This window comes from Acinonyx jubatus, chromosome C2 (assembly GCF_027475565.1).
Source record: "Acinonyx jubatus isolate Ajub_Pintada_27869175 chromosome C2, VMU_Ajub_asm_v1.0, whole genome shotgun sequence".
NCBI classification, from domain to species: domain Eukaryota; kingdom Metazoa; phylum Chordata; class Mammalia; order Carnivora; family Felidae; genus Acinonyx; species Acinonyx jubatus.
In genome coordinates, this window is record NC_069384.1 from 123235097 (window position 1) to 123245624 (window position 10528).

The 10528-nt window shown below is 42.8% G+C and overlaps 1 pseudogene; it reads right to left on the reverse strand.

Annotated features, from left to right (window-relative positions):
* Window positions 1-4918: 4918 nt before the first annotated feature.
* Window positions 4919-5613, reverse strand: LOC106976872 (cysteine-rich PDZ-binding protein-like; annotated as a pseudogene).
* Between the last annotated feature and the right edge of the window lie 4915 nt (window positions 5614-10528).

A 10528-nucleotide genomic window follows, 5' to 3' on the forward strand; every position in this document is an offset into this window, starting at 1 on the left:
ATTCCCTTCTCATTTTATGGTGGCTCTGGTTTCCCTAAACTCTGTTCTTTCATTCTTCAGGCCATAAAGAATGCAGGTTTTCTCACTGAGTTTTAGCTGCTCCATGCTGCTTGACTTTGACCTTCATTTGGGCCAGAAGCCACTAGAATGGCTTTATGCCTTTCCTTTCTTCCAAGTGTCATCTATCCTCAGAATATCCCTCTCTTTTTTTGCTCTCCAGTGGCTTCAGGTGGCTGTTTTTTATAGTTTTTTAGAGTTTATATTTGTTATCTGTGGGAGGGTTAGTCTGGCAGGAACTTTCTAAGTCATACTAGAAGTTGAGTTCCTCCAGACTAGTTTTGGTAATAATTTCTGTGCTATGCAAGAGCTCCAAGCCAGAAAAAACTGGTAGAAGCACTGCTTGTAGACCATGAAGTCTTCTATACAGCATGGAACGTGGGTTCATTTTCCTCACAGGTGATTTCTTTCCCATCCCTGGTGCACAATCAGTAGCACATTTCTGTTCAGTGTTTGTCGGCTAGTGAAGGCAGTGTTTCCATTTTTCTTTATGTAGTGAGCTCAGTTCAAATATCTACATGCATGGGGTCTGATGCTTCTCAAAGGGGGTTAAAATATAAACCCATGATGCATGTCTAGTGGAAATCCCCTGTGGGCCATGTGGCATCAACTTCCACTCATTGCTCTGGCTTTAAGTTCTTTCTTCATGTCCAGCACTTGTGGTTGCCATGCTCTAGTTTGGCTAAAGATTTTTTTTTTTAAAGTTTATTCAGCTTTATCCAGCATTCCTATGTGTTTGAACTGACCATGGGGTGGGGGTAGGGTTCCCGTGTCAGCTCAGCTTGCTGCCTTGATTGGGAGGCAACTGCTGAAGCTCCTGATGATTCAGGGTCCCATTTGCCTAGCTGTCTTCTCTCTGAGGCTGGGAGGAGGGGAGGCTCTCATCCAAGAGGAATACCACCCATCCAGTTCCAGACTCTGCCCCAAATCTTGTCATATGCTTCCAGGGGCTGAGACGGGGTAGCTGAGAAATGCCACCCTGTGTTTGATTTTAAAATGTTCTAGGGGCGCCTGGGTGGCTCAGTCGGTTGAGCGTCCGACTTCGGCTCAGGTCACGATCTCACGGTTCGTGAGTTCGAGCCCCGCGTCAGGCTCTGGGCTGATGGCTCGGAGCCTGGAGCCTGCTTCCGATTCTGTGTCTCCCTCTCTCTCTGCCCCTCCCCCATTCATGCGCTGTCTCTCTCTGTCTCAAAAATAAAAATAAACATTAAAAAAAAAATGTTCTATACCAGTTCTGCTGAACCAGTGTTCTAGGACCACACTGGGGCACCTTGCTTCTCTCCTGCTTCAGACTGACTTTCTTCTCTCCAAGTATAGACCTCCCCCTTCTAATTTTGGAAGCAGACTTTGTTCTCTCTTATTGCTAAAGCCTTAATCTGTGTGTCATGATCCAAGCGTCAGTTGCACAGACATCTGCAATCTTTCTTCCAGATCTTCCTGCAAACAGATCTCTCTCATGGTGGTGTGCTCTGCTGTGTGACAATTCCCAAGGAGGGCATATAGTCTCCACTTCTCCCACCCTCTCCTCCCCGCTCCCTGTCCCTTCATTTCCCCCAAGATCCTATTTTTTTCTCTATACACACAAAATGTGGTAATTAATTTTTTCCCTTCAAAGCTGTCTGAAATTTTCTTCCCTAAAGAGATTGCTGTGGGATCGGCACATTTGCTGTAGCAAGAAGGTTAATAGAAGGAATTTAATTTGCTCCTTTTCCCATGTCTTCTGGCTGGTGGGTGGAGTCATCACCTGGGATAGGCGTGCCAATGAGAAGAGAGCTGAGAGCGGTCCCAGCCCTGGCCTGGGAAGAGTAGAGGTGGGGAGAAAAAGCCAGCTGGTTACATAGCCAGGGCATCCTGCTGGCTGTTCACCACAGCCTTAGTACAACCTTGCCTCTCTGCTCTGTCTTCCTCAACAGTCCCACTTTTTTTTTTAAATATAATTTATTGTCAAGTTAGCTAACATACAGTGAATACAGTGTGCTCTTGGTTTTGGGGGTAGATTCCCATAATTCATTGCTTACATACAACCCCCAGTGTTCATCCCAACAAGTGCCACTTGTTTTTTTTGTTTTTTGTTTTTTGTTTTTTATTGTTTTTTGTTTTTTGACCAGCAAAAGAGAAACCAAAAGAGTGAGAGAGAGAGAGAACTGCTTTAAACACTTAACTCCAGCTATTTCTTGCAGACAGGGCTTCTCAAATTTCAATGAGCACACAAATTACTTGAGGATCTTGTTAAAATTCAGATTCTGATTCAATAGGTCTGGGATGGCATTTCTAAAAAGCTCCCTGGTAATACCAAGCATGCTGGTCCTTCCTTGGTCCCCGTCTGTCAGTACCAAAGTCCTACAGTTTAGAGGTATAGCCAGGAACTAACATCAAGGGGAGGGAGTCTGGGCCCTGGGGCAGAACGCCATCTGAGATTTTTCCAATACTTCATGGTCTCTGCCACAGTGGGACAATACCAGTGGAGGCAAAGAAGGAATGAGAGGGCATGACATCTTAAATTTGGGGTCTCTATCTTGGCAACAAAACTGTACTTTTATATACTTCATAAATCTGGTTTTTGCTCGGGTCTGATTTCAAAAGGGGGAGAAGTCCACACTGAGAAACAGAAATCTCTATGTGACCAGCATGTGCTATGGAACTTTACCAGTTTTAAACTCCTGTATGTACACACTTAGGCCAGTCTTAAGAAACAATTGCATCAGTTGGGAATACATCCAACTTCCAGTTACAGAAAATCCAGTGACAGTGGGGTTGACTGGTTCCACATAATGGGAAGTCTGAATCATTGGGGATTGGGGTGTCATCTCTGACCTCTTTTTCTGTATGCCTCCAGAAGTTGGTTCTCAACCCCGGCCAGACCACTTGGGGAGCTTTTAAAAATCCCCATGTCCAGGTGACCGCCTAGACCAATTAAGTCAGAATTTCCAGGATTAGGACCTGGGCATCAATATTTACAAAACCTGCCCACGTGATTGTAATGGTTGAGAACCTCTTCTCTTGGCCTTGCTGCCACACAGCTTCCTCCAATGCTTTTCATCAGGGTCTTAACAACCTGAACTGCTACCATTGGCTCAGTGCCTGATGGTGTTACCACCAGCATCTCCGTGATTCTCTCGGCCTTTTCAGCTTTGGTTCCCAGATGGCTGCCACGGCCTCACTCGCTCACTGCGTCTGCGTTCTAGGCAGGAAGAGGGAGAAAGGGCAGAGACAGGGCTCAGACTTCCACTCACATCTCACAGCTGGAACTGTGCCATGTGGCTTCTGCTAGGACAAATGTGGCTGGATAAGTGACTATTCCAGCCTCTACAGCAGAAACAGGCAAGAGCAAAGAGAGCTGGGAACGCTACGAGGTAAGAGAACATGTGTAGGTCTTTAAAAATGAGTGCTGTTATTGCAAACATAAAAACTACATGCTCCATACAGAAAATTTAGAAAAACAGAATAGAAGAAAATAAACTTACCCAAGTCTTGGCACTTACACTTGAGAACTGTTAATAGTGTGATGCATTTCCTTTCAGATTGTCTGTTTTCCCCATGATTCGGGTCATAGTATATTTACAATGATGAATTTTTCCCTTTCTTATAACATGAAAGGATGAGAATTTCTCCACTGGTGTGATGATTTTCTTTTTTTTTTTTTTTAATTTTTAAATGTTTATTGTTGAGAGAGAGACAGAGCATGAGCAGGGGAGGGGCAGAGAGAGGAGGAGACACAGAATCTGAAGCAGGCTCCAGGCTCTGAGCTGTCAGCACAGAGTTTGATGCGGGGCTTGAACTCACAAACCATGAGATCATGACCTGAATCGAAGTCGGCCGCTTAACCGCTTAACCGACAGAGCCACCCAGGTGCCCCTGCTGTGACGATTTCTTAAACACAATTTTATCTTCTGCATTGTATTTCATTATGCTACTGTGCTATAGTTTAACTTCTTTCCTGTTGTTAGGATTAAGAAGGGTTTTTCCCCCCTTTTTCTGATTTTACAGAATTAAAAACAACCCTGCATGGAACTTCTTTGTGCCTTCCATCTTTTGCCCCTTTGTTCTATGTATTTCTTTTCTTTCTTGGGGAGGAGGGAGGGGAGAAGGTAAAAAAAAAAAGTTTGGTGTTTGCTTCAAAGAGCTTTTCCAAAGAGTGGTGATCCATTTGTATTACATATCATCATGGATGACCACTGTGCTCTGGGCTTTCATGACACTTTGAATTCAAGGTAACGTGTGTAATATGTTTTTCTGAAATCTGTGTTCATTTGCACCTATGCGGGGTGTTCTGCGTGCTCTTGTTCTCAGATGAAAGGTATTGGCGTTTTGGTTCCAAGAAATACAGTCTGTTTGATTTGGGTCCAGACTAATTACTAAGGACCCATTCAGCTATAATAGTCTCAAGTATTTAAATACTTAGTGAAACTGCAATGAATTGAGGGACTATTGGTTCTAAGAGCTAGGCACCCAACAGGGACTGAGAGAAGAATTTTAAGTTGGACACCAAGTTCAGAGCCAAATGTCAATAATCTTACTTGTGCAATACTTATAAAGTAGAGGATAATAAGAATGATCTGAATAAGTTTAAGTAAGAAGTACATACAGAACAGGGACATCTTATTTTCCATTAAATTTGCCACCTATTCCACTTCAATAAAATGCTTGTAAGGAAAATAACAATTCAAGGCAGAAGACTGTATTGCTGTTGTTCAGAAACTTCCTGAGAGTGAAAGAATGAACACTGATCAACTTCCCTGGTTTAAACTTAACTATTTGTTTTACAACATGCTATTTTGTAACTTGAACATCTATGTTATGCCTTCAAAAGTCCAAGAAGAAAGTAAAAGCTTATAGAAAGACAGAAACTTCACCAATATATCTAGACAGACGTTTTCTGGTAGTTTTTGGTGTCTAAAACCTATTTTCCCCACATCATACGGATGCCCTTTTTGTAGGCACAGCCCTGCCAGGAATGGGAACCTGGGTAGTGCAGAGAACTTTTACAAATTCTCCAAGTGGAGAACTCATTCTTTCTATGTGACTGATTTCTTGCTTTTTTGAAGTCAAGGCTTTATTTTTGTTCAGCTTCTTTTTACCACTTTCTGTAGTATGTGGATGTGCTTGTGTATTTGGATGTGCAAAGACACGTGTCTGGAGTGATAGCAGTATCAAGTTTCTTTTCACATTTTCTGTACACCATTCTTCTGTCGAGGACTCCCTTAGCGTCAGGACCGTGGTCAGGACAATTTCCTTTGAGCAGATTCCCAGGAATGGAACTACTGAGTCTCAGAGAACGAGCCAGGTAGAGTCTTGCTGTATGTTGCCAGGGAAGCTGCCAGGGTCATTGTGATGCCAACTCTCTATGAACCTTTATCGGGTTCTCTGTGTTCTATCAGCTGTGCCCCTCTGCAGGTGGATGGGACGGTCTGTCTGCAGGAAAGCCACTGGAGGGAGGGCTCTGCCAGTCCTTGTGGCAAGACAGTCACATGCACTCACTGCTGCTGTTCAAAATATCTCCATCCATATTCTGACCTCCCACCCCTCAAAATGTTTGTTTACAACTGGACGTTTTTGTTTCTCTCTCTCTCTCTCTCTGTCTCTCTCTGTCTCAATTATGACTTAACTCCTAAGACTTGGGCAAACACTCCCAGTATCATAAGAGGCTGGCTGGCTGGGCAGCCTGTGCCCCATGATGGTATTTTATTCACCCTCCAGTCTCACTCCATCATTCTTATCAGAGCCATTGCTATGGCAACTGTCCTCCTTCGACCATTAAGTATAGGTAGCAAAGTCCTACGTGCCTAATATGTTTGATATTTCACCTTTCAAAAAATACTTTGGGGAAATTCAAGTTGGCTTGTCAAGTAAAACAAATAAGCTTTTTTATCGTCAACAAGGACTAAGGGTGGCAGCTTTGATAAGAGGGGAAGACTGGACTGGTCACAAACCTAAGACCAGTCATATCCAGCTCCACTTGAGACAAGAAAGGAATGGGAAGCCTCTCAAAGGTTGGTGGAGACTGACTCAGACCCCAGTGTTGGGGGCCCCAACCTAAGATTAGTGCTAAGTTGACATGGGCCTTGGCCCAAACCCAATCTTGGGGACCTTCAGCTGCTACCACTGGAGGATTTTTACCTGCAGACAGCACTTTGGGGGCCCTGGGGTTTTCCCTGCCTTTCAGGTGGCATCACACCACAGTCCTCTCTGGCCCTAGAACCCTTACAATTTTGTGCACACATGTTGCCTAGCACCCTGAGAGCTTAGCTGAGGTGAATGCGACAGCTCAGAAGGGACCTAATGTTCTCTTCCATTCCTACCATCTGTCCACCATTTACAATAGATTTGCTCTTGTTTGACATTTTTTTTAACTTGAGAATTAAAAATTGAATTTGCAGGAGCGCCTTGGGTGGCTCAGTTGGTTAAGCGTCCAATTCATGATTTCAGCTCAGGTCATGATCTCACGGTTGGTGAGATTTTGCCCCCGTGTCAGGCTCTGTGCTGACAGCACAGAACCTGCTTGGGATTCTCTCTTTCCCTCTTTCTGCCTCTCTCTCATGCTCACTCTTTCTCAAATAAATAAATTAATTAATTAAAAAATAGAATTTGCTATGTGCTGTTTTAAGCATTATGCTTGTTGGATTCATAGGCAAATATTTTTTTCTTTAAAGTTGATTTGCTCTTCCCTCCTGCCCCTTCCTTCCTTCCTTCCTTCCTTCCTTCCTTCCTTCCTTCCTTCCTTTTTTCTTTCTTTCCTTTGTATGTATTTTACCTGTTCAGTGAGATTCACTCCAGCATAGAAAGAGAGTGAGGTGTGGAGCCATGCTTTTCTGTTAGCTATGTAGCCTTGACATAGGGTGACCAGCTGTCCTGGTTTGCTGGGAGCTGAGGTGTTCCTGGAAATGCAGGACTTTCAGTCTAAACCGAGGACAATCTTGGACAAACCAGGACAGTTGATCATCACTTGGGCAAGATTCAGCCTCACTGAGCTTTGATTTCTTTATCTGTGAAACAAGCATAATAATACTTGTCTCATGGATTATTTTGAGGATTGGAGCCAGGGTACAGAAAGTGCCTGAACCTATCTCTGAGATCTGCTAGATCTAAACAGATGATAATGATAGTAATATTAACATTTATAATTATCTGTATTTTTTTTAAAGGTTCAAAATGGTGTTTCTCTAGCAGTCATTTCTGCCATCAATGCTTTCTTCTTCATTCTTAATGTCTGCTCAGGAAATGGTAGTTTATTCTGGGTATAAAATGAAAATATTGTTGAAAATTTTTGAAAAGTCTGAAAAATATAAAGAAAAAGTATTATTATATCCCTAACCAGAAGCAACCACTTTAAAAAAATTCTTTGGATCCAGGTTTACTATTCTAAACAAATGATATATATTTTTAGGCATAAATATTTATGATCATTTCCTTGGGGGAAATTTGAGAAAGGGAGATTGCTGGATTAAAGGACAAATACTTTTAGCCTTATTTTATATTAGATATAACATTATCTTTATATTCCTCCAAAAATATAGGTTGACAGAACAAAATATGTTATTTTCTATGGAAGGGACCTGTATGTTCCTTGTTTCCACACAGGACCCAGTTTTCCTTGGAAGGCTCTCTAAGGAAGAAGTCTGGTTTCTTTTAGCAACCCCTATGGTAGGGGTGGCTAAGAGATTTCATTTTATTTGGTCATTAGGTAGTAGTTGCTTTTACTATGGAGTATTGTGGTGGTATGCACACTCAGCGATCACTGTTAGAACTTTTTTTTTGGTATCTAAATTAAATACTTTAGTGACATTTTGTCCCCATGATATAGTATCTGGCACTCGATATTAAACAAAAGGTTTATCTTCAACTCCTAATGCTTATTTTAATGCTTATTTCATATTAATTTGAGCTATTATAAAAATTTTTTTTTAATGTTTATTTATTTTTGAGACAGGGAGAGACAGCATGAACGGGGGAGGGTCAGAGAGAGAGGGAGACACAGAATCTGAAACAGGCTCCAGGCTCTGAGCTGTCAGCACAGAGCCCGACGCAGGGCTCAAACTCACAGACTGCGAGATCATGACCTGAGCTGAAGTCCGATGCCTAACCGACTGAGCCACCCAGGTGCCCCATAATTTGAGCTATTATAAAGAGAATAATCTCTTTCTTTTCAAACTGTGGGTTGGTAAGTAGGAAAAATCAGCCAGGCTTCAGCTCAAGGAATGGAATAGTTCAAAGGCAGTTCTGAGGCAACTGTAAATGCCTAAGAGTTGAAAAAAATCAGATTAATTAGGGACCCTGCCGAGGATCCAGAAACATAACCAGGCGTTTGAGTGTGTGTGAGTATCTGTGAGTGTTCATTTGTGTGTGTGAGTGTGGTTGCTGACCCGTGTCTGGGAGCTTTGGGCCCTTCACTCAGACTGGTCACAGGTTGGAGGCTAGTGAGATCAAGGCTGTTGGAGGGGTAGAGATGAAGCATGTAAAAGTATTAAATGCAGTACTGATGAACACAAAGAATCAATGCAAAATTAATGAAAGCATGTTGTGAATTCTTGTCGTCGATCCTTCAAGTTCACACCGCTGTTTGGCCTTGGAGTCAGGACAAGTTTGGGTTTCTGATTCCAAGCTCAGTGTTCTGTCCAGTGGAAAGTGTTGGCTCTGAAATGCCAGGTGCTTTGGCAAAAACCGCGGTCATTGCAATGGTTGACCCTGTGTAATGTTCTGTGGAGGCGGGATGGGGCTGAGTATTACCCTAGAAAAAGGTGAAAGAATTGGCCATCCCATGGAGACATTGATTATACCTCCTTCCTTTTGGGCCTCAAGGTGATGACAGAGGAATACTCAGTAGTCCATAGCTTGGGATTTGCCAGGGAATTTTATGGATAATGATAGTGAGTCACATTTTGAACATGTATGTTATGATTTGATTCCTTCATTTATGTCTTTGCATGAGAGTCTTCAAAATGTCCCTAATCTTAGGAAATCTAAACTTGAATAGCTCAAAATTATATAACCGAGGACAGTTTTCTACTAACCAGTTTTGTAATCCCATTGGTTTAAAGTTGAATGTTACATTTTTGCCATTTTTCGGTTTTAATTATCCATTTTCTGTGAGAACCAGAGTAATCTCTCAGATCCTCCCTCTGTGCTATAAATATGCTGTTTGGTAACTGGTCAGAAAGTTTCAGACGCTGTGCCTCTGAAACTTTTCTTGGAGTTCAGATTCAACCAAAGGTGTAAAAAAATGAGGCAAAGCAATGAGTTTGCCTGATTTCTAAGGACCTTCGGTCCTTAATGGCATATAACAAGTCTCTACATTTTGACTGTGGGGCCCAGGCTAGGCTAAGCTAAATACCACTGCTCTGGTTATATGAAGATATTTAGGGGTGGCTACATGACTCAAATAGTCCAATAAGTTTTATCAGGATTTTTTTTCTCCTACAGATATCAGAGAGGAGATACATCCTTTTGGCAAGGCACCCTAGCTGAAAGATGGCATAGGCTGAGAAATATGAGCAGCCATCACTACTATCCTGTGGGGACAACCTGTTCCAGAAGCAAACCAACAGAGAGGAAAGCAGAATTGAAGTATGGGCAGGAAAAAGTAGAATCTTGGTCATATTCCTTGATCCAGCTGTGCCTGAAGTCAACACTGGCCTCAGGTATCCTAGTTACCTTAGTCAATACCCAGCTTGTCTTAAAGTTATGCAAGTTGAGTGTTTATACCTGCCTTATTCCATTATGCTTATCATCCCCATTCCATAGGAACCCACCCTCAGAGAGATTAAGTCCTTTGCTCAACCTAATACAAGTGGTGTGGCCTGGATTTGAGGTTGGGCTGTTCTGACTCTATAGCTCATGTTGCTTCCAAAGCTTGATTCAGCCTCAGTGAGGACAGCTAACTGAGCTGGTGAACCCAGCCCTTGACAGCATTAAGAGGACAGGCATTGGCTCTCTTGTTTTACTAGCTCATGGGGAGGCCAATGACATTAGACGCTTCAGGCTGGTGCACTAAGGGTCAGACAGGCTAAAGGTGGTTCTTGGATCCCATGCCACATGCCTGGCTGCTCAGGAAATCCCTTTTTATTCAGGCTTCTCAACTTTCAGAAACCACTAACTGGGCTGGATCAGATCTAGTTGGCCTCCAGGCAGCCAGGCTACAGCTGAGCAGACAGATTCTGCAATGAGAAACACTCCAGGAAGATACCCTCAGCTTTGAGGTGCCGAGACTTCCATCTCCACTTCCTGAAGCTCAGGACAAAAGAGCAGCAGTTGTTCAAATGTGAGATCATAGTATTTTTAATAGTTAACAAAACATGCAGGTCAATAGTTAATGCATATACAATAGGACAGAGCAACAACAACAACAAAATTACAAGGCACAGTCTAACTCCATAGAGGCTTTCAAATGACGCGTTGGATAGAGAACGTGCTAATTAAAAACCCACCTGAGACACACCTCAGTGCCTCAGACCTGACCACGGCTTTCTGGTGGTAG